Source organism: Kogia breviceps, chromosome 12 (assembly GCF_026419965.1).
Source record: "Kogia breviceps isolate mKogBre1 chromosome 12, mKogBre1 haplotype 1, whole genome shotgun sequence".
In the NCBI taxonomy this organism is placed as follows: Eukaryota; Metazoa; Chordata; class Mammalia; order Artiodactyla; family Physeteridae; genus Kogia; species Kogia breviceps.
The window spans coordinates 16572549-16595973 of NC_081321.1; the positions used below are offsets into that span (position 1 = coordinate 16572549).

Genomic DNA, 23425 nt, shown 5'->3' on the forward strand with positions numbered 1-23425 from the left:
ATCCACACAGACATATACATAAAGCTCATAGCGATTTGATTTGTAATAGCCAAAAACTGAAAAACAAAACAAAACAAAACAACACATGTCCATCAGGAGGCAAATGGATAAACAAACTATGGTATAGCCACATGACAGACTATTATTCACCAATAAAAAGGAACAAAGAATTGATACTTACAACGACAAGGATGAATCTCAAAATAGTTTTGCTAGATAAAAAGTCAGAAAACAAAGGGTATATACTGTGTGGTTTTATTTATAGAAAATTCTAAACAATGTACATTTGTCTATAATAACAGAATATAGATCAGTGTTTGCCTGGGGTTGGGAAGGAGGTGGGGAGAGGCAGGAAGCAGAGATAGAAAGGGGATTAATATGCTTGTTATGGTGATGTTTTTCACAGGTGTGTACATATGCCAACTGCATACTTTAAATATGTGCAATTTACTGTATACCAAGTGTACCTCAATGAAGCTGTTAAAATTATCGAGGAAGATATTTCAATATCCAGAATCTGACAATCTAAGATGACTGCAAACTCTTTCCTATTTAATGTGACTGTGTTTTCAGTATGAAGTGGGTCTTGACCCAATGCTACTGAAATTATTTGATAAATCACTTATCTTTATAAATTGTTTAAAAGGTTTTTTTATTTAGAAATTTAATGAGCAGTTTTAAAATTAATAAGGCCATACTATTAGAATATCATGTAATTATGTTGGTGTCTTTCTTTCTAAACTTATTATTATTATTATTTGCACAGTTAAAAGCTTTTTAAATAAATGATGAATATGCAGTACAGTATTTATGGGGGATAAAAGTGTATCTGGAAATAAAATACAACAAATTATTCACAGTGGGTCTCTCTGGGGTAGAATTACAAACTCCATGGATGATTTAATACATGGCCCTACTGTTTTGATTTTTAAAAATTAACATGCTTTATAATCTCCAAAAACGGATCTTTCCATTTTAAGAGAAAACAAAGAACTTCAGGCAAAGTTCCTGACACAGTGACTCGCACAAGACACTCATTGAACTGTAGCTATTACCTAAACCTCAGGTAACTGGCAGCCTTCCTGGGAACGCTGGAGCATCTTCAAAGAAACCCTATTCTAGTTCTCTACACAGACCCAGAGGCAAGACAACAGGGAGAGTCTATTTATTCAACAGCCGCTTTGAAGACAAATACATCCCCTCAGTAGTCTGAGGGGATGTATTTCCCCTATTTCTACTTCAGTCCTTTTCCACAAATTTCTGTCCTTTGCAGGCTAGAGCCTGATGCAAAAAAAAAGGCAGTTGTCCTAGATATACACAATCTTTGAGGGCACAGTTTGGATATGCACAGGACACTATTAAAAGTGGGACAGCAGAGACTCACCGTAGCCCACAAGGAAGTAGAACCTGTGCGCAGGCAGCTGCCTCAGGACCAGGGCACAGATTTCCACCTGGTTGGCCTGGTGCTTTAGAATAAGCCGGTCGGGGAGGCAGCCGGGGAAGACGCCCAACAGAAAATCTTCCACCGTTCGCTCTGTAGCCTGGTCCTCCCCATCCAGGTTACCTGGGTGCAGTGACAGCCAGTCCTTGCGGTGGGTGATGCAGCGAGGTGCGTGCACCTCCTCACAGGTCACAAGCTCGTCCCACTTGCTCGGTCGGACTCCGGCCGCCCGGTTTTTAGCGCCGACCTCGCAGCCGTTCAAGGCTCGCGAGACTCCCGGCAGCTTCCGGTTCTAGAGCGCCAAGATGGGCGCCGCCATCTTGGGCCCTAAAGGTATCTATTTTTTACTGTTTGTCTTTTCAGGGGCTAAATATGCCCTTATTTTCTCCACCTTCCCGGCCTGCCACTCTCCTCTCCTCCCCGTGTCCTTTCCATGTGTCATTTTCTATCAACCAAAAAAAAAAAAAAAGTACCATCTGAAAAGCAAACTGAATCAAAGCATCACTGACTTTAAATATCAGGAGTTTATTTCCTCATTTAGCCATTGAATCAGAGATAACACTTTATGCAGATGAGGTTCAGTTTTGGAAAGTGTTTTATACCGGAACAGTGAATATTTCTCTCTAGTACTGACAATTAATTGCTGTTCTTCTTTTGAATCTCTCACGTGTATTGATTCATAGCAACCAAGAAGCTTAGCTTTGAATACAAGTATGATAGGGATTGATTTGTGCGAGGGTTATTAGATGTTTAAATCAAGTGGATCTTCCTTTATTTCATCAGCTCGGTTTGTACACCAGGCTCATACACAGTCTCAAAGGTTGCTAAAAGCAGCCCTAACACAGAGTGAAATCAGTGCTAAATTAAGTATCAAAGATGCAGTTACTTTTTTTTCTCCTAAACCTTGGAAGAGACACCTATGACACAGTGAAAAGTTAAGATGGTATGGGATCAACTCTTTAATAAAATCATTGGCGTGATATGCCCCCTGACAAATCAAGAACCCTGAGAGAAAAGACAATTTAATAAATGACAGCATTACCCCTCCCCTATATAACACTTACAACACTTGTTCAGAATACATTTATTGGGAAAGGTAGAGTTAAACTTTGTACTCAGAGTTCTTTTCTTTTTAAGAACTAACCACTGATCCCAATATAGCTTCCCAAGGGAGAAAGAAGCTTACTCTAAAATGGAGAGTAATTTCTTTGGAAGGTACAGAATCCTTGTCACAGAAGGTTTACAAAAAGTTATTTGACAGTAAGGATAGAACTTATAAAAATGATGTCTTGAGATTCCTACAGATGCTATAATTCTGCCATTCTTTGGGAATTAGTACATTGGCATAGTAAGAAGACCAATTTTAAAAGTCAGACTAGAAATTGCATTTTATTTAAAATAAGAAGAATTCAGTTTTACTTATAATCTATATATATTCAGGCCATTAAGCATGAATTGGATCATATTAAAAATGAGAAATCTCTAATCTACCATAGGGATACTACCAGTATTTTCTTCCTTCCAGACACAAATGTGTACATACCATATGATTACATTTGTGTGAAATTCTGGAGTACAAAAAACTAACCTATAGTGTCATAAAGCAAACAGTGTTTTTCTGGGGCCAGGATTGGGGGAATTTACTGAGAAGGATAACAAGAAACTTTTTAGAGTGATGGACATAGTCTGTACCTTACATCATGTGTCAAAAACTCATCACGCTGTGCACTTAAAATGTATTCATGTTATTACTTTTAAATTCTACTTCAGTAAATATTTTTTAAAGTATATTAAGATACCATTTTTTACCTATTACATTGGCAATAAATTCAAAAGCTTGACAACTCACTTTTTTGGTGAGGTTGTGGGGTAATGAACACTCTCATTGCTTAGGGAAGAAAAAAACGTTTCAAGCCCTAAGGAGGGGAATCATATGCCTCTTGATACATTAGTTGCAGAATATGTAGCATTCCTGCCAAAAAATGCATTAACAGAATCTAATCATGTGAGGCTATCAGACAAACCCCAATTCAGAGACATTCAATTGATCTGAACTCTTAAAATTTTTCAATGTTAAAGACAGGGGAATAGTTCCAGATTGAAGGAGACTAGAGTTATGACAACTAAATACAATATGTGCTCCTAGACTGGATCTTAGAACAGAAAAAAACAAAACAAAACAAGTTATAAAGGACACAAATGGGACAATTGATAAAATACAAATAGAAACTTATGTAAGGTAATACTGTTATATCAACATTAAATTTCTGAAATTATCTTTATACTATGGTTATGCAGGAAAATGTCTTTGTTGTTAGGAGATATACACTGAAGAATTTGGGATTAAAGGATTATTGTGTCTGCAGTTTACTCTCAAATATTTCACCAATAATAATAGTGGCCATGATTAGAGAGATAAATAAAGCAGATACTGGCAAAACATTAATGACTGTTGTCTCTGAGTAAAGGTTATATGGGAGTAGGATTTTTACAACTTTTTAAGTTCAATGGTTCTTTAAAATTTGGATATTTAAATAAATAATTAAAATGAATCTTCAAATAGCAGTTTCTCAATTGAGACGGAAAGCCAAAAGAGAAAGGAGAGAATTTGTTTTCCCCTTGGGCTCTTAGAATTGAGTAGACCTCTTGGATTCTCAGGAAAGACTTCAAAATGTCCCAAAGACTATAGCTTGGGGGTGTGTCTAGGAGCTCAGAAAGTAAGGCCAGAAAATAGCCTGGGTAGAAAGTGGGCAAAAATGCCTATGCATGATGGTAATGGAAGGAGGTCAGCATTTCTGCAGGCTTATTTCTGCTCCTGCTCTGCCAGTTTGCTTCTCTAATTCAGGGGGCTATGAACAGTTCAGTGCAATTTTGGCAACACTGGAAAATGTACATACAGTCATATTAGTAAGAGGTGTTGATGGCCACAATAATTACCTGGGAAGAAAAACATGTTCTAGAATTTACCCTGAAACTGGGGTGGACAACTTCTTTAGTCCACAATGCAACCCTTAAGATTAAGACTGTATATTAGAGTCACTGCCAGGTGATTATGGTTTGGAATATCCCAAGAAAGAAGACAAAGATAGAAAGGAATTCTGTGAAAAAAGGGGAAGAAGGGAGAGAAGGACAAGAATAAGCACGTGCTGCCAGCACTACCTCAGCTGCCCCTCGAAGGCACTAGCGAGAGGTGGTTGCTTCTCCTCTTACCCCTCCTGCAAACCTCAGAGAGGACGATTGCCTGAAACACGGGCTGGCTACTGCATTAGGGACATGACCCTTTTTTCAAGTCAGAGAAATTTAAACTGGGCAAGGGCTCACTACTCCTTTGAATTTGTATAATTCTTTGTTCTAGTTTGCCAACACTTGTCTCATGCCTCCCTTTATTTTAATTTTTATACATGTTTTATCTCCCTTACCAAATTGTAGATCTCCTACAAGCTGAGTACAGAACATAGTAAATTTTATGCTCCTCAAAAAGTTCAGTATAATGCCTAACAACTCATGCTCAATAAATATTTATTGAGGGAACATGACATTAAAAAAACAAAAACAAAACTAGCCTCTCAATATTTCACTTGACGTGTTGTGTGTGAGAGCCCCCTAGTGTGCAAAAAAGAGCTGTGTGAAGGAGTCCAGATTAACAGGAATTTAAGCAAGTTTTCAAGGGAATGATCTTGGACTCACTTCTTTAATTCAAGATGCTTTTCTTTTCTTATCTCTCTGACTTATTCTTCTGAAGGGAAAGATCAGTTTTAGAATATTAAAACTCATTAATTCTCCAGGATAGCAGCACCGACTATGCTTCAGCCTCCTTTCCAAAGGCCTTTTCATTCAACCCATTAATGGAAGATAAAGTGTGTCATTGATTCTAAGATACATCTTTTCACATTTTAACATTTCTGACAAACAGCTGTCAAACAGCATCTTATCGATGCCTTTCAAGGTCACTCTTTGCTAAACAGTAATCATGGCATTGTTGCCATTGCCTACACGTGTGCACACTTGGTTATGGCACTTCTCACATCAGTTATGAGCATTGTTTCTATCAAGTTTGTTAAATTTAACTGTCGTTTGAATATATTTTAAAAGATATATACTAAGATACACTAACTGCATATCTATATCTATATTTATACATGCACACACATACACATACACATAGAGAGACAGAGCCATACTTGGCTTTAAAACATAAAGCTATTGTGTATGCAAAAAAGGCAAGAAAATTATGCAGTGGGATGTAAATCAGTTAGTGTAAATTGATTATTTTTTGAAAGAATTCCAGATTGTGCTGCAAAACAACAACAAGTTTCCTACAAGGCCTAAGAGGGGAAGAGACCCAGAAATCGATATTACTGAGATGCATGCAAAAAGATTGCTTATTATGTGCCAAGCAATGCAGCCAGAAGTGGGAAAATTTGCAACTCTCCCTCTGAATAGATAAAAGAAACTTCAAAGTAGTGAGTGACTGATGTGACCTATTTGCACAGTGCGCAGACTATCAGTAACATGTTAACTTGTCAGCACCTTCCTGATTTTTTGGAACAGAAGTGGTTTACTTGTAATGATACATGATTCATTTGAGGTAAAAATGGAAACAGTAATAATGGTAAATTGAAAATCCTGGCGAATCTCAAGGTAGAAACACTTTTCAAAATCATATTGACAATGTTAGAAGTATTAAAGAGATCAAGATAGTGAACACAAGTAATAAAAATCATCATATCTACAGCCACTATGGAAAACAGTGTGGAGGATCCTCAAAGAATTAAAAATAGAACTACCATATGATCCAGCAATTCTGCTTCTGGGAATATACCCAGAGGTGACAAAAGCACTAACTGGAAAAGATATTTGCACCCCTGTGTTCATAGCAGCATTATTTACAATAGCCAAAACATAAAAACAACCTAAATGTCCATCAATGGATGAAGGTATAAAGAAGTTTATATATATATATATACACACATGTATATATATATGTATGATGGAATGTTATATATATATAATGATATATATATACATATATATATGGAATGTTATTCAGCCATAAAAACAACAACAAAAACGAGGAAACCCTACCATTTGCAAGAACACAGATGGACCTTGAAGGCATTATGCTAAGTGAAATAAGTCAAATAGAGAAAAACAAATACTATATGATCTCACTTACATATGGAATCTAAAAAAACCCCATAAAAACCTAGAAAACTAAACTCTTAGAGAAAGAGATCAGATTTGTGGTTACCAAAGGTGGAGGGGAGGGGGAGGGGGAATTGGAGGAAGGTGGTCAAAAGCTACAAACTTCCAGTTATAAGATAAGTAAGTACCAAGTATGTAACATACAACATATGACTATAGCTAACACCATTGTATGATATATAGGAAAATTAAGACAGTAAATCCTAAGAGTTCTCATCACAAGGAGAAAAATTATATTCCTTTCTTCTTGTCTTCTTATTGTGTCTATATAAGGAGATGGATGTTAGCTGAACTTATTTTAATTATTTCACAATATATGCAAATCAAACCATCATGCTGTATGTATACACTTATACAGTGATGTATATCAATTATTTCTCAATAAACTGAAAAAATCAGCATGTCACTATGATAATATGCATAATTACTGATGACTGAACAACTATCTCCATATATTTAAGCCACAACATGAAATCTAACAATGAGATCTTCTCCAAAAGCACATTATGTATAAATGGCAAAATAATTGGATGGATAATGGTTGAGTTAATGGTGAGCTAGCTAAAAGTTACTTGGAATTGGTGTCAACAGCTACCCATAACTCACACAGTAGTTTGATTTCTGATGCATTTCATGCCCATGTATCTTAATGGTTAAAGGAGAAGCTCATTGAAAACTAACTTGAGTTGCCTTGGCTATTCTTGATTCTTTCTTTTTCCATATAAATTACAAGTTAAGTTACACCACAAACTCTCTAGGTCTAGATCAATTTTAGGAGCAATGACATCTTTAAGATATTGAATCTTTTTGTTCATGAATATAGTGCATCTCTCAATTAATGTAGATCTTCTTTACTGTCAATAAATTTTATAATTACTTTGTAAAAGACCTCTGAAATTTTTGTTGTATTTGTCATGGACTGAAATTTCATTATTTTTGTTGCTATGAAATAAAGTAATTTTATTTTTCAAATTGCATTTTCTAGCTGTTAGAAAGTAGTACTGATAAAAAATAAAATTGACTTTCACATGTTGATCTTATATCTGGTAACCTTGCTAGATTTCTGCATTAATTTTAAACTTGTCAAATATTGGTAGGTGAATTTGGTAATTTTGGGTTTCCTGTAATTTTTTAAAAGAAGAGTTTTGTTTTTCCTTTCAAATTATTTTATTTGTATTTATTTATTTATCTATTTATTTATTTTAAACTAATTTTTATTGGAGTATAGTTGACTTACATGTTGTGTTAGTTTCTGTGGTACAGCAAAGTGAATCAGTTATACATATATCCACTCTTTTTTACATTCTTTTTCCATAGAGGTCATTACAGAGTATTGAGTAGCATTCCTTATTAGTTATTAAGTTCTTATTAGTTATCTATTTTATATATAGCAGTGTGTATATGTCAATCCCAATCTCCCAATTTATCCCTCCCCACCCCTTTTCCCCTTGGTAACCATAAGTTTGTTTTCTACACTTGTGACTCTATTTCTCTTTTGTAAATAAGTTCATTTGAACCATTTTTTTAGATTCCACATATAAGTGATATCATATATTTGTCATTCTCTGTCTGATTTATACATCACTCAGTATGACAGTCTCTAGGTCCATCCATGTCACTGAAAATGGCATTATTTCGCTTTGGTTTTTTTTTTTAATGGCTGAGTAACATTCCATTGTATATATGTACCACATCTTCTATATACATTCATCTGTCAATGGACATTTAGGTTGCTTCCATGTCCTGGGTATTGTAAATAGTGTTGCAATGAACATTGGGGTGCATGCATCTTTTCAAATTATGGTTTTCTCCAGATATATGCCCAGGAGTGGGATTGCTGGATCATATGGTAGCTCTATTTTTAGTTTTTTAAAGAACCTCTGTACTGTTTTCCATAGTTGCTGTACCACTCTGCTTTCAGAAAGCAGAGGTAGAAACACATCCTAACTTATTTTATGAAGTCAGTTTTACCCTAATATCAAAGCCAGACAAAGATATCACAAGGAAGCAAACATTCCAGTGAACGCATTCCTAATGAACATGGAAATAAAATTCTTACTAAAATATTAGCAAACCAAATCCTGAAACACATAAAAACTTTAAATGACATGAAAAAGTGGAGTTTATCACAGTTATGCAAGGTTGGTGTAATATCTTTTTTTTTTTTTTTTTTTTGCGGTATGCGGGCCTCTCACTATTGTGGCCTCTCCCGTTGCGGAGCACAGGCTCCGGACGCGCAGGCCTAGCGGCCATGGCTCACGGGCTTAGTTGCTCCGCGGCATGTGGGATCTTCCCGGACCAGGGCACGAACCCGTGTCTCCTGCATCGGCAGGCGGATTCTCAACCACTGCGCCACCAGGGAAGCCCTGGTGTAATATCTTAAACTTGATTAATTAAATACACCACATTAATAAAATAAAGAAAATAAAGTTGTTCATCTCAATAGGTACACAATAATGCATTTGTAAGTAGCAATAGTCATCCATGGTAACAACTCTCAAACAACTAGGAATAGAATTCAAATTTTTCACTCTAATAAGTAGAATATACAAAAAAAACTAGAGCTAGTATTGTATTAATGCTGAAAGATGAAATGTTTTTATTTAATAACAGGAATAAGGCAAAGATGTCTATTCTCAGCATTTCTATTCAACATTTTGCTTGTGGTTCTAGCCAGTTCAGTAAGGCAAGAATAAAATTAAAGACATGCTTATTGAAAGAAAGGAATACATGTGTCTTCACTTGCAGATGACATCAAAAACACTATCTTTAAGGAAAAACATAAAATCAACTTCGTAAAAATGAAATTTTTTTATTTTTTAAAAATATTTTTTATTTTTTGCGGTATGTGGGCCTCTCACTGTTGCGGCCCCTCCCATTGCGGAGCACAGGCTGCGGACGCGCAGGCTCAGCGGCCATGGCTCACGGGCCCAGCCGCTCCGCGGCATGTGGGATCCTCCCGGACCAGGGCACGAACCCGTGTCTCCTGCATCGGCAGGCGGATTCTCAACCACTGCGCCACCAGGGAAGCCCTGAAATTTTTTTTATTTTCAAGAGACAACATTAATAAAATGAAGAAATAATTCAAATAAGGAAAAATATTTGCAAATATTATATCTGAAAAAGGATGTGCATACAATATATATATATATTATAGGAACAAGGAACAAACTATTGATACATGCAATGACAAGGATGAATCTCAAAAACATTCTAATAAATGAAAGAAGTCAGACATAAATGACTGAATACTGTACTATTCCATTTATATAAAGTTTCCAGAAAAGGCAAAACTATAGAGGCTGAAAGCAGATCCACAGTTGTCTGGGGTTAGGGCTGAGAGCCAGGGTTGACTACTGGAATTAGGAAACATTGTGGGATGATAGAAGGGTTATAAAATTGGACTCTGATAATGGTTTCACAACTATAAATTTTACTAAAAATCATCAAACTGTACATTTACAATGGGTTAATTGTGTGGTACATAAAATACCCCCAAATAAAATTGTTTTTATTAGCAACCTAATTTTGGTTTAACTAAAGTGTAATGTCCATGTCCCACACAGATCTTGGGTAGCTTATCTATTAAATAATAATAATAATAATAACAACAATAATAATAAACCTGTCAAGCTATTAGCAAGCGGAGCAGAAGGGACTGGAAAAATCCTCAGGTGCAACAATAATTTACTTGGCCTGACATCTCCCTTCTTACTAAACCACCATAAGAACCATTTTGATGTGAAAAGGTTAGTTAAGCTGGGGCTGAAAAACACAAGAACTTACATAGTTTTGCACATTACGGTGATGCCTAGAACTGGAGACTGCTGCTGCTAAAGCCAAAGGTAAAACCTCTGTCAAAGTGCTGAAACTCAAAGATTAAAAAAATTCTAAAAGAACTAGAGGGTGAAAAAGAAGCTGAAATCACATCTATAACAATAATTTTAGCAAAATTCTCATCAAACACAAGGCAAACCAGAAGACAATGGAATGACATAGTTTAAATGTTAAAAACTGTCAAGCTGTATTTCTATACACAGTAAAGCATCTTTCAAAAATGAAAATGAACTATAGACATTTTCAGATAAACAAAAGCTGTGAGGGATTTTACTGCCAGCACTACCAGAAAAGCTAAAGGAATTTCATCAAGCTGTTGAGAAATGACACCAGTTCTACAGAAAGGATGATAAAACATGAAATTAGTACATGGGGGTAAACAAGCAAAGTATATTTTAATATCCCAATTTCTTTGAAAGACTAAGCAAAACAGCAATACTGTATTACAGGGTTTATAAAATACATGGTAATAAGATATGTCTTCATGTCAGTTTGAGCCACTATACCAAAGTACCATAGACTGGGTGGCTTATAAACAACAAAAAAATTACTTCTCACATTTCTGTAGGCTGGAAGTCTGAGATCAGTGTGCTACCATGGTCAAGTTCTGGTGAGGCCTCTCTTCCAGGTTTCAGATTTCTAATTTCTTGTTGTGTCTTCATATGATAGCAGAGAGAGGAAGCAAACTCTCTGGTGGCTCTTATAAGTGCACTAATCCCATTCATGAGGCTCCACCCTCATGACCTCATTGAATCCTAATTACTATCAAAAGCCCCATGTCCTAATACCATCACATTGTAGGTAGAGTTCCAATGTATGAATTTTGGGGGAACGTAAACATTTACTTGACAACACACAACAATAGGAAAAAAAGGACAGGAGAGACAGAGTAAAGTGACTTATACTATTGCAAACTTCTAATATTATATGTAAGGTGGTATATTAATTCAAATTATACTATGATTAAAGGTACATATTATAATTCCTGGAGCAACAACTAAAATAAAAGCATAGATTGAAATCAAATAAGGGAGATAAATAAGACACTAAGAAAACACATGATTAATCTAAAAGAAAACAAGAAAGCAACATGGAAGGAAAAAAGGAACAGAGCAATCCAACAGAAAACAAATAGCAAGGTGGCAGACTTGAACCCAGCCATATCAACAATTACATTAAGTATAAAGGGGTTAAACATTCCAATTAAAGGATAGAATTGTCAAAATAGATACAAAGCTAAACAAGACCCAACTATTAGTTGTTTACAAGCGATGCATTTTAAAAATAAATATAGCAATAGGGAAAGTAAAAAAATGGAAAAAGATATACCATGAAAATAGTAATCATAAGGAATCTTGTGAGTGTTTATTAATGTCAGACAGAGTAGACTTCAAAACAAGGTTTATGACCAGAAGTAAAGAAAAACATTCTATTTATATATTTATCTTGGTATTTATTTAGAGCATAATATTTATATTGTTATAAATGTTAATACAGGTATCCTCCACTTTTCAAAAATTTGCTTTACACCATTTTGCTTCTATGAAAGACATACATTAGTATCTGTTTTCGCTAATGGAAGGAATTCTGAAGAGAATTTTTGCTTTTACCAAAAAAAAAAAAAAAAAAGGCAAAACCTAAAAATAACATTCAGCTTTTGTCTTTTTTTTTTTTAACATCTTTATTGGAGTATAATTGCTTTACAGTGTTGTGTTAGTTTCTGCTGTATAACAAAGTGAGTCAGCTACATGCATACGTATATCCCCATATCCCCTGCCTCTTGTGTCTCCCTCCCACCCTCCTTATCCCACCCCTCTAGGTGGTCGCAAAGTACCCAGCTGATCTCCCTGTGCCATGCAGCTGCTTCCTTTTGTTTTGCAGTGAACCATTATAGAGGCTGCCCACACCCCGGGCACTGACAGTGGCACCTCCAAGATCCTTCTCCAGGAACTACACTCAACATCTCAGCATCAAGCTGCCATAGCTTTGAACTATGTCTGTGAGCATCTGAGCTTTATCTCAATTTATTTTGTGCATCTGTTTTCAAGATGTGTCCTAAGGGAATTGCTTCTTCACTTCATGCCATTTCTGGTTACAAAAGGTTTCGTAAGAATGCTGTGCTTTTGGATAGCAGGGAAACCTGTAATAAATGGTCAATTCATGAAGAAAATATAACAGTTTTAAAAACTATTTCTCAAGCAATCAGCGCCCGAGGTGATCAATTAGGACAATGAACCAACTTGAAAGTAGCAAGCAAGCCTTTATTCACTTATTGTGTCATCGCAAACTAGAGGCAAAAACAAGTGCCAGTTCCTAAGGGTTTCCTTTTTCCTCGTGGGATGGCACTGGACGAGAGACAGATGGATGCAGTGCGGATGGGGGAGTCATCTCACTACCAAGGAGCCCTAAACAAAAGGCTTCTGCCTCTGTATGTACCTATGGGCCAGGAGGAGGGAGAGAGAGAAGGGCTAGGTGTAGAAAGGCATTGAGTTAAAGCGCAGAAAAGTGCCTTAACCCAGACCCCTGATTAGGAGGATATGTATTGGGCTAGGAATGCAGACATGCATCTGAGAATGGTTGTCCCAGGAGGTCATGAGCCCCTGACTGCAATTCACTCCAGAAAATGAATGCATCAGCTCTGTACAAACCTGATGTGGCCAGGACCACTTTCTCCCCACGAGGCCTGCTGGGCAAAGCCTTGGAATGACCTGTGGTCAGGGCATGAAGGATCAGACAGTCGTTTGACCTGGAGTCAGACTCCTCAGTGTATGTAGTTTACAAGAGAATTGCAAAGTACGTAAAGCTCAAATGCACAGAACTGAAAAAGGAATGGGCATACATTTGGAGACTTTAACATTTCTTTTCTCTGTAATTGAAAGAGCAAACCGAAAAAAACTATCAGTAAGGATACACTTGACCTAGTAAACATTTTTAGCACACTCCTGCCAACAACTGTGCTCCTGGAAGCTGGGCCATAAAACAAGGCTCAATAAATTTCAAAAAATTTAAATCATACATAGTATATTTTCTGATCATGACAGAATTAAGTCAGAAAGAGATACCAAAAAGATACTAGTAAACACTACACATATTTGGAAATTAAAATATACACTTCTAAAAACCCATGCATTAAAGAAGAATCACAAGGGAATTAGAAAATATTTTGAATTAAAAAGTAATACAAGCACTACATATCACAATTTACGGGGGCCACTTCTACTTCCATTCCTTTGTTCCCAGATCCAAATATTCTAAATACGATCCAAATATCTAGATATAAGAGAAACTGGTTATTGTCCAAAGCATACACCACGTCTTGTAAGATGGTACCACAACTTCCTAAGATACTGTCTCTCAGATGGTCCTTAAAGGGAATCTCTGTTAGGCCCTGCCAGCTTTCTGTAAGGCAACTGCTTTTAGGTCAGTGTTTCTCAAACTTTTTTCATTATTCCCCCTCCCACCCTTATTCCAAGGAAATTAAAAAAATTTTTGCCCCTAATCATTGTAATATCTAAGATTTTTTTGCCCCTTAAAACAATCTTTTGCCTTTTGTGGAGGCAGTATCACTCCCATTGAGAATGAATGTTCTCCATGATATGGTAAAGAGCAATACTTGTTAATTCCATAAGCAAAAGCTCCTTTCTATACTTCTTTTGCTGTAAAATGTGTCCTTGGTCAAAAGGATATTGTGTGTTGTATATGCCAATATGGTACATAAGTCCTTCTGTAGATGGTGGTGTACATAAGTCATGGTGGTGATGGCAGAAGCATTGAAGACAGGAAAGACAAATCCAGAATAAGTGTCTATTTCAGTGAGAACAAATTGCTGCATCTCCATGATGGAAAGCACTGATAACCACGCTTGACCTTGCAAGGCATTAACTGTCCTATCTCAGTCTTAACCTTTATAAGAGATCGAGGCAAAACAGTATGTTGAATAGATACCTGTTAATCTCTTTTCTCAGTTACCCCACTACTTTCTCTATAGGCTTCTACACAGAGTTGTTTTGCTAGCAGGTTATGGAGGTTATGCATGGAATCAATAATCTGGCTTCCACCACTGCTGAGTGCCCAGGCAGTAATAGCATGGACCAATATAAACATATACAGATTGCCAACAAACACATGAAAGGATGCTCAACATCACTAATCATTAGAGAAATGCAAATCAAAACTACAATGAGGTATCACCTCACACCAGTCAGAATGGCCATCATCAAAAAATCTACAAACCATAAATTCTGGAGAGGGTGTGGAGAAAAGGGAACCCTCTTGCACTACTGGTGGGAATGTAAATTGATACAGCCACTATGGAGAACAGTATGGAGGTTCCTCAAAAAACGAAAAATAGAACTACCATATGGCCCAGCAATCCCACTACTGGGCATATACCCTGAGAAAACCATAATTCAACAAGAGTCATGTACCACAATGTTCATTGCAGCTCTATTTACAATAGCCAGGACATGGAAGCAACCTAAATGTCCATCGACAGATGAATGGATAAAGAAGATGTGACACATATATACAATGGAATATTACTCAGCCATAAAAAGAAACAAAATTGAGCTATTTGTAGTGAGGTGGGTGGACCTAGAGTCTGTCATACAGAGTGAACTAAGTCAGAAAGAGAAAAACAAATACTGTATGCTAACACATATATATGGAATCTAAAAAAAAAAAGGTCCTGAAGAACCTAGGGGCAGGACAGGAATAAAGACGCCGCAGACATAGAGAATGGAGTTGAGGACACAGGGAGGGGGAAGGGTAAGCTGGGATGAAGTGAGAGAGTGGCATGGACATATATACACTACCAAATATAAAATAGATAGCTAGTGGGAAGCAGCCGCGTAGCACATGGAGATCAGCTCGGTGCTTTGTGACCACCTAGAGGGGTGGGATAGGGAGGGAGGGAGGGAGACGCAAGAGGAAGAGGATATGGGGATGTGTGTATACATATACTGATTCACTTCGCTATAAAGCAGAAAGTAACACACCATTCATTGCAAAGCAATTATACTCCAATAAAGATGTTAAAAAAAAAGACTGTTTGAGGTTACTCTGAAATACATTTTGTATGAGAGACTGCCAAGTAAACTTACACTGTTATGTTCTTGATAAAAGATAATGAGTTTGAATCAGAATAAGAGGAATTGTGTTAAAAATAAACAAATAAGTAAATAATACCATTTCCAAATAGATCAGTAATCCACCTGGTGGCGTGTTGATTACAGCTGACCGACCAAATGAACTCTCATGCTCCATTCTTACTGCCCCCTTTTCCTCTACACACAAAGGTCAGAAACTTCTTAATCGAAGTGTATCTTGAGATCAATAAACTCTTGATTGTTTTGTAATGTAACTTTTGATTGCATTGTTTATGATGACAAAGTTCCCAAATATTGAGGTTGATTTTTGAATTCATGCCTGGAAACCATGACTCTTGTGGAGGAAAGAAATAATTTTCTATCCATATAAAAGAAGTAAAGGATTTGTTTTCCTGTACTTTCAAAATCCTAGAAACTAGTTAATACGTCTCAGAATTACACATGTCAAGCATAAACAGATATGGCCCCAATTTCATCCCGTGGTTTCCTGATCACTCACAATAAACTTCACAAGATTCAATTCAATCATCCTACATCTTGAGTCCTTCATACCATCAAGAATCTAACTGTATATCCAAATAATAAGTTTTCAAGCAAAAATATAAACTGTGACTCGTAATTACACTTCTTTTAGGTTTAGGAATTCTTGAGTAATTAATGCCTTTGGATTCTTAATATGTGTTTTTGAATGCTTAAACCAAAATAAAGTAGAACAGCAGGACTCAGTAATATCTAGATTTTTTTTACTTAATGATAGTTGGTGAAAACAAGTGAAATCTATTTTCCTCATGTGATCTGAGAACAGATTAGAGCAACCCACATTTATGCTGGAGCTCTGCCCTTTTCCCCCAAATGATTCAGCTAAACCTCATGAAGATTTAACATTAGGTAATAGAATGTCCTTTCCTAAAATAGCTTTAGTCCAAAAAAGCTGTTATGTGAGAATGAAGTTCAGAGAATTAATAAGGAGATCTGCACAAAGCACCTTGACCAATTTCTGAGGAGAAATGTATGGTAAAGGATGGACCAAGGTGACTTTTTCTGATATCTCTCCCTCTTGAGAAAGTGGCAGAATGGGGCCACGAGAGTTCAAGGTAAATGGGAGTTTGAAGCAATTATCTAAATAATTCAGACAAGAAGGCACACTTGGGCTTGTCAAAGTCACTGAACCTAAATATTTTGAATCCTGTTAGAAATTTATTAAAGTATCTCTAGGGCACACATACCGATATTGACTCATTGCATGCAGGAAAAATGTTATCCCTGGAAAAAGTAGGCTCATGTACATATACCGTGTTAAATAAATGTTCAGTTTTCTTTCTACTTTCCCCAGTAGATAGTGTCTTTCACCTGCATAAGAAGTACGAATAATGTCCTTATATCCTATTCATAGCATTTATAATTCTGTATTTCTAAAATAATTTTCGAAGTAGCATGAGTTTTCACCCAGAAGAAAAAAAATATCAGTGTAGCTGATATGACAAAATAAAGGAAGAAAAGAAAAGGAAATAGAATTACCCACACGCTTCTGGGAAGTAAAAAGACTTCACAAGCTATAAAAAAAATCATTTTATTCACAGGGTACATTTCCAAAATTTCTCCAAGTAAGGGAGGTAGAGAAATTGAGACTTACTGAACCTTCCCAGTACCAGCCATAATTACAATGAACACAGCAAAGAAAAAGACATGTTTTTACAGCAAACCTCCTCCTATGACATTGCATTTAAATTCTGTGGAAAGAACAACTCAGCAGAACCAACAGAGATACTGTTTTCTCAAGTCATACTATAAAAAGTACCAATTAAAGTTTTTTCTTACCTGCTACATATTCTATGAAACTAAAAAAAGAAGAAATGACGAGCACAGATTTTTCCCCACACCTACTGCCAGTGGAGTTCGGTTTTATTAGGAAGAAGTAATTCCAGGTACACTGCAAAAGTGATTTCAATTTTATGGTCTAATCTAACATCTTTTCCAGAATTACTGCATCTATGGACTTTTAGCCTACTGTACGAGGAAGAATATTTGAATTTTTCTATTTTTTTCTTAGCCCCAGTCTCTGCAAATTTGCTTTTGAAAAACAGCTTGCATACATGTGGAATACTATATAATGTGCAATCGTTGAGTTAAAGAGAAACTTTCTTTTTCAAAGCTTTTCAGACTAACTATGTTGTATGGTTAACTGGAGTTCTAATCATGTTCCAGACTTTTAAAAATTTAGGCAAGTTTTCAGTGGATCTCTCCTTGTCCGTTCTCGCCCCCTTCCTTCTAGTGTCTCTGACTTTGATGTATCCCAGTGGCCATCAATCATCACAAATTGTGAATCCTATATATTATGAAAGAGTTGTCTCTAGTAACCTACCAACAAGAAAGCCCAAAGGATTGGTGCTAAAGAATGAATGAGAAACAAACAAAAAAAACTGTTTCCTTGATTCCACGAATGCTAGAATTTGCTGGAAAAACAAACATTTTTAGTCTATGTGTCCTCCTGTGGCTATCACCTAAGGCGTTCCCTATGAGAAGGTTCTACTACTTCAACAAAGGATATTTACATACTGTTATCAGACGTCTCCAAGGCCTATATACTATTGTGCATTTTTATAAGATAGTCACATTCACTACACTTGTAAGAGTTCTTGCTGATGATAAAGATACAACTTGGAACAAACATGGTTACACCTCTAGAGTGATGGGGTACACGAAGGAAATACACAAGGAAGTGGGAAACAAGCCAGAAAAAGTTAAGGCACCCTCTGCGTGCCCCCCCAGGTCAGCCATCTTTTTCTTTTCAATGGGCATAACTAATGCAAGGGGTGTGTGTGTGTGTGTTTACATTAGAACACAGAGGAGAAAATACATCTATGTCTGCCTAAGTAATCATGAATATAAAAGCCTTTCACTGAGGTATAATTTTGGAAGCAGTGGACTAAAGCTAACTATGCATAGTATAGGGTGATCATGTTTCAAAGGGTCAAGTTCAAGGTAACACTTCCCACTATCGTTGCTGCATCATGACAAGAGATCTAAATAATCTCAGGGCTTCCCTGGTGGCGCAGTGGTTGAGAGTCCGCCTGTCGATGCAGGGGACACGGGTTCGTGCCCCGGTCCGGGAGGATCCCACATGTCGCGGAGCGGCTGGGCCCGTGAGCCGTGGCCGCTGAGCCTGCGCATCCAGAGCCTGTGCTCCGCAAGCCCGTCGCAACAGTGAGAGGCCCGCGTACGGCAAAAAAAAAAAAAAAAAAAAAAAAAAAAATCTAAATAATCTTATTTTGGGAGTACGCATCAAAGTGGAGATGGAAGAGGGGTGTGAGAATGGGAGTGTTTGCATATTCAGCCTCAGACACCAAGCAAAGCCCAACTTGGAGAGGGCAGAAAGGGGGGTAGCATTTAGACCGCGAGGGTCCAAGTAGGTAAATAAGTGCCACTTCTGCTTTCTTCCCTAAGCATCTCACAGTCTCACGCTGCTTTCTCTAGTGTCTTTCCATCATTAGCCATAACAACTGCATGACAATGTATTTCCTTTAAAATGTTTTGAAAGGGTTCTTGAGGCTGACACAAGGACAGCAGCCTCTGTGCTCTCTCTTTGCTGCACGCTAAGATCCTTCCCAGTGGTCCCTCTCCATTAAAGCCCTGATTTTTATCTGTATCTTTTTCATTTTGGTTAAACCTCTTTTTTAAGATTACAATTTTCCATTTCTCTTACTATGTAGAGAAAACTAGACATATCTATCTCCTGACTTTCTCTGCCCTGGATAAAAATCACATCTCTTAGATGTTTATTGGTATCATGTGAAACATAAGCTTTTAAAATGACAAATAACTGGAGAAAATCTAATTACATAGAGGCAGAAAGAGACATGATCAATATATTTAGATACTATTCTATAAAACTCCCAGATAGCTTCGCATCATTGATTCTATCCCACAGATTCAATAGGAAAGCAAATCAGAAAGAATTTTAGCACAATGTAGAGATCAATACAAACACAGGAGGTAGGTAAATTAGTGACCATAACCAAAATATAATTCCTCTTTTGTGCTTTAAAAAGTTATAGTTATGGGTTTTGGCTATCATACAAATGCTCACAGGTATTGTAAGTCAATTTATTGTAAGTTATTTACTCCTTATTTGTTAGAGATGGAAGAAATCAGAAATGCTGGCACTAGAAAATCAGAAGGAGACAGAAGCATATATTTTTTCTTTATTGCAATGACAAGCAGAATTTTTGTGTTATGTTTGAATGAGTTTTCCATTCATGTATTTATTTCAATCTCTCACCCCTAGGATGTAGGTAAAAACTTCAGAGAAGCCTAGGCTGAGGGTAAAGCCAGTAGTATCCATTTTCTTATGCTAGGAAGAAAAAAGGTTATAGCAATTGCAGATTCACACAAATCTCCTTTCACTTACAAAATAGGAATTTTATGGTGCTCAACCTAAATACTGTGGCTTCATATTAGGATTTTATAAACAGACAGTCTAGGCTTCAGGATGCCTTTGGATGAGTCTCCAGGGTTTTCAAAGAGGCTATAGAACTTTCTCTAGGCTACTAAAGAACTAGTAGAATATGTGCTATCTTCCCAGCTTCAAGAACTCAGAAAATGCATCAGAGTAGAGAAAAAAGGCTCTATTTTTAATAAACACTGGCAAGGCCATAATCAGGTCAGGATGACCAGAATTCTGTCACAAGACACCCAAATTTAGAGAGCACAAGTTTAAGCATCTCAGCAAATTTCCACACCAACTCTCTAGTCACAAGGCTACTAGCTCGACCCCGGAGCCAGGCCAGCTTCCTTGGTAGTGGACAGAGATAGAGTGCTGGAAAGCCAAGGCCAAGGGCAGAGACTTCTCTGACCCTTTGTATCCGGAGAGCGTGGGGACTGCGTTTTTCCTCCTTTTGACTTGCCTCTTCCTTGTCCCAGCACTCAATTCACTGAAGTTGTCAAAAGTGCTACCTGTATTTAGTTGTTGTTACTGCTCACTTTGTAAGAGGCTTGACCTATGTTGCAGGTGCCTCGGAGTTGTCTGCACACTTCCATCCGTGCTGTGTGCCCACTAAAATCAGATCATCTCAGAGGAGACCTCTACACTGGGAAGATGAAGAAATAAAAAGCACAGTATTGTTCTTAAGACCTATCCCTCCACATGCTCATCCTTAAGTTCCCACAAACGTCCTTATAGCTCTTGATCTTTGAAACGCTCCAGACAGAGAGCAGTTATTACCTGGTTCTGGTGGGAAAGTTTTTATACAACACAGTAAGTATTTCCTGAAGTTTTCAGTGGACTGTAACATTTTTTTCCTCTTAGGTCCCTCCTAACAAGAATTTATCAGTTAAAAACTTCACAAAGTCAGTATTTTTAAACATAGAAATGAAAACTCGAGGTGGCTGATTTTCAAAACAGAGAAATAGGAGGTGGTATATAATAAAATTACAACCTACCATAGTTGCCGACAAGAAGAAATGTTATTGATATCATTTCTATTTGAAATTATCTGTAACATTCCTGTAAATCTTTTGACTAATCTCAGAATATTTTTGGCAAATTCAGAGTTCTAGGATTTTCCTAGTTATTTTCCATGTAGATTTTTAAGCCATGCTGCCCGTTGCTTCAGGTACAAGTTATATTGAACCTAAACAAGGTTTTTACCCCAGAAGAGGGCATAAAACATCACAAAGCCAAACACAGAGTACTGTTTGAACATCTGTCACTTTGGATCATTGGATCATTTTGGATCATTTGTCCTTGTTAAAATAGCTAAAAGTGAATTCTACAGAAACAAAATCCAGGAAGCACTCCTTAACTTCCTGTGTTACTTACAGTTTAGATGCACAATGTTGTATAAACTTGGTCAAATACTCTCTATAAAGCATATGTGACCAGTGTCCTCTTCCATATAAAAATCTTTCATATAAAAAATTACTTTTCTTTGTTATGGAATGACTTAATCCTTTAGCCATTTTCATTTGACCAAAGTCTAATTAAAATCAAACAGAGGTCATCCTTACTCATGATACATCAGTGCAATTCTCCAGTTGGAGCTAATAAAAATAAAAATTCGCATCAGGTACTCATTTTCAGTCTCTTGAACCCCTCTTTTATCCCCATGGAGCAACCTAATTTTTGTCACTAAAAAGCAATTTTAAAATTACACTGATGTCAGAGGGTGACACCTTCTCTTAGCAGATGCATCAAAAATGATGAAATACTTTCATATTAAATGTGTCTGCCATAACTTGAATCTCTTCTGAGCTGCATCTTAAGGGTCAGTAATATTAAAATGTAATCAACCAAATTTGACAAAGAAAGAGGTCCAATTCTGAAGGTCTCAATTTCAAATAAACAAAATAAAATAATGGGAGTTTAAATTCAACTTCTTGATGTGGCACATATATACAATGGAATATTACTCAGCCATGAAAAGGAACGAAATTGAGTTATTTGTAGTGAGGTGGATGCACTTAGAGTCTGTCATACAGAGTGAAGTAAGTCAGAAAGAGAAAAACAAATACAGTATGCTAATGCATATATATGGAATCTAAAAAATGGTACTGATGAACCTAGTGGCAGGGCAGGAATAAAGATGCAGACATAGAGAACAGACCTGAGGACACGGAGGGGCGGGTGGGAGGGGAAGCTGGCACGAAGTGAGAGAGTAGCACTGACATGTATACACTGCCAAATGTAAAATGAATAGCTAGTGGGAAGCAGCTGCATAGCACAGGGAGATCAGCTGGGTGCTTTGTGATGACCTAGAGGGGTGGGATAGGGAGGGTGGGAGGGAGACACAAGAGGGAGGAGATATGGGGATATACGTATGGGTATAGCTGATTCATTTTGTTGTACAGCAGAAACTAACACAACATTGTAAAGCAATTATACTCCAATAAAGATGAAAAAAATAAAAAAGAATTCAACTTCTTAAGAGTAATAAAGTATGCCAGAGTACTCTGAAAGATAATTCTAGAAAGACCCTCACTTAGGAAAACACATATTTCAATAAAGATGGATATATATAACTTTATGCTACACACACGTACACACACACAGACACTCAAAACTCCTAGGTTTAGATACATCTATCTAACCGCAGAAAAGGGAGTATGTATGGCATACCTAAGGATTATCACCATAAAATAATGCCAAACTGTAACCTACTGTAAGAAAACATTCTCATTAAATTGTAGTCCTACTTTGAATGATGTGAGCATGTATGTGTATCCTGAACTGAAGACAATATGGAACAACCAAAATATCACTTTGGTCTAATCCAGGGTTTCTCAACCTTGGCACTATTGGCATTTTCAAGTGGGGAATTCTTTGTTGAGGGGCAGGGGGCGCTGCTCTGTGCATTGTAGGATGTTTAGCAGGATCCCGGACCTCTATCCTCTAGATGCTGGCAGCACCCTCCAAATCATGACAATCAAAAATGTCTCCAGGGCTTCCCTGGTGGCGCAGTGGTTGAGAGTCTGCCTGCCAATGCAGGGGACACGGGTTCGAGCCCTGGTCTGGGAGGATCCCACATGCCGCGGAGCAACTAGGCCCGTGAGCCACAACTGCTGAGCCTGCGCGTCTGGAGCCTGTGCTCCTCAACAAGAGAGGCCGCGATAGTGAGAGGCCCGCGCACCGCGATGAAGAGTGGCCCGCGCTTGCCACAACCAGAGAAAGCCCTCGCACAGAAACGAAGACCCAACACAAAAAAAAAAAAAAAAAAAAGAAGACCCAACACAGCAAAAATAAATAAATTAATTAATAAACTCCTATCCCCAACATCTAAAAAAAAAAAAAAAAATGTCTCCAGACATTGCCAAGTGTCAACAGATGGGGGAGGGGAAT

The 23425-nt window shown here is 37.2% G+C and overlaps 1 pseudogene; it reads right to left on the minus strand.

Annotated features, from left to right (window-relative positions):
- Positions 1–1358: 1358 nt before the first annotated feature.
- On the minus strand, positions 1359–20628 carry LOC131766843 (small ribosomal subunit protein uS3m pseudogene; annotated as a pseudogene).
- Positions 20629–23425: the final 2797 nt, after the last annotated feature.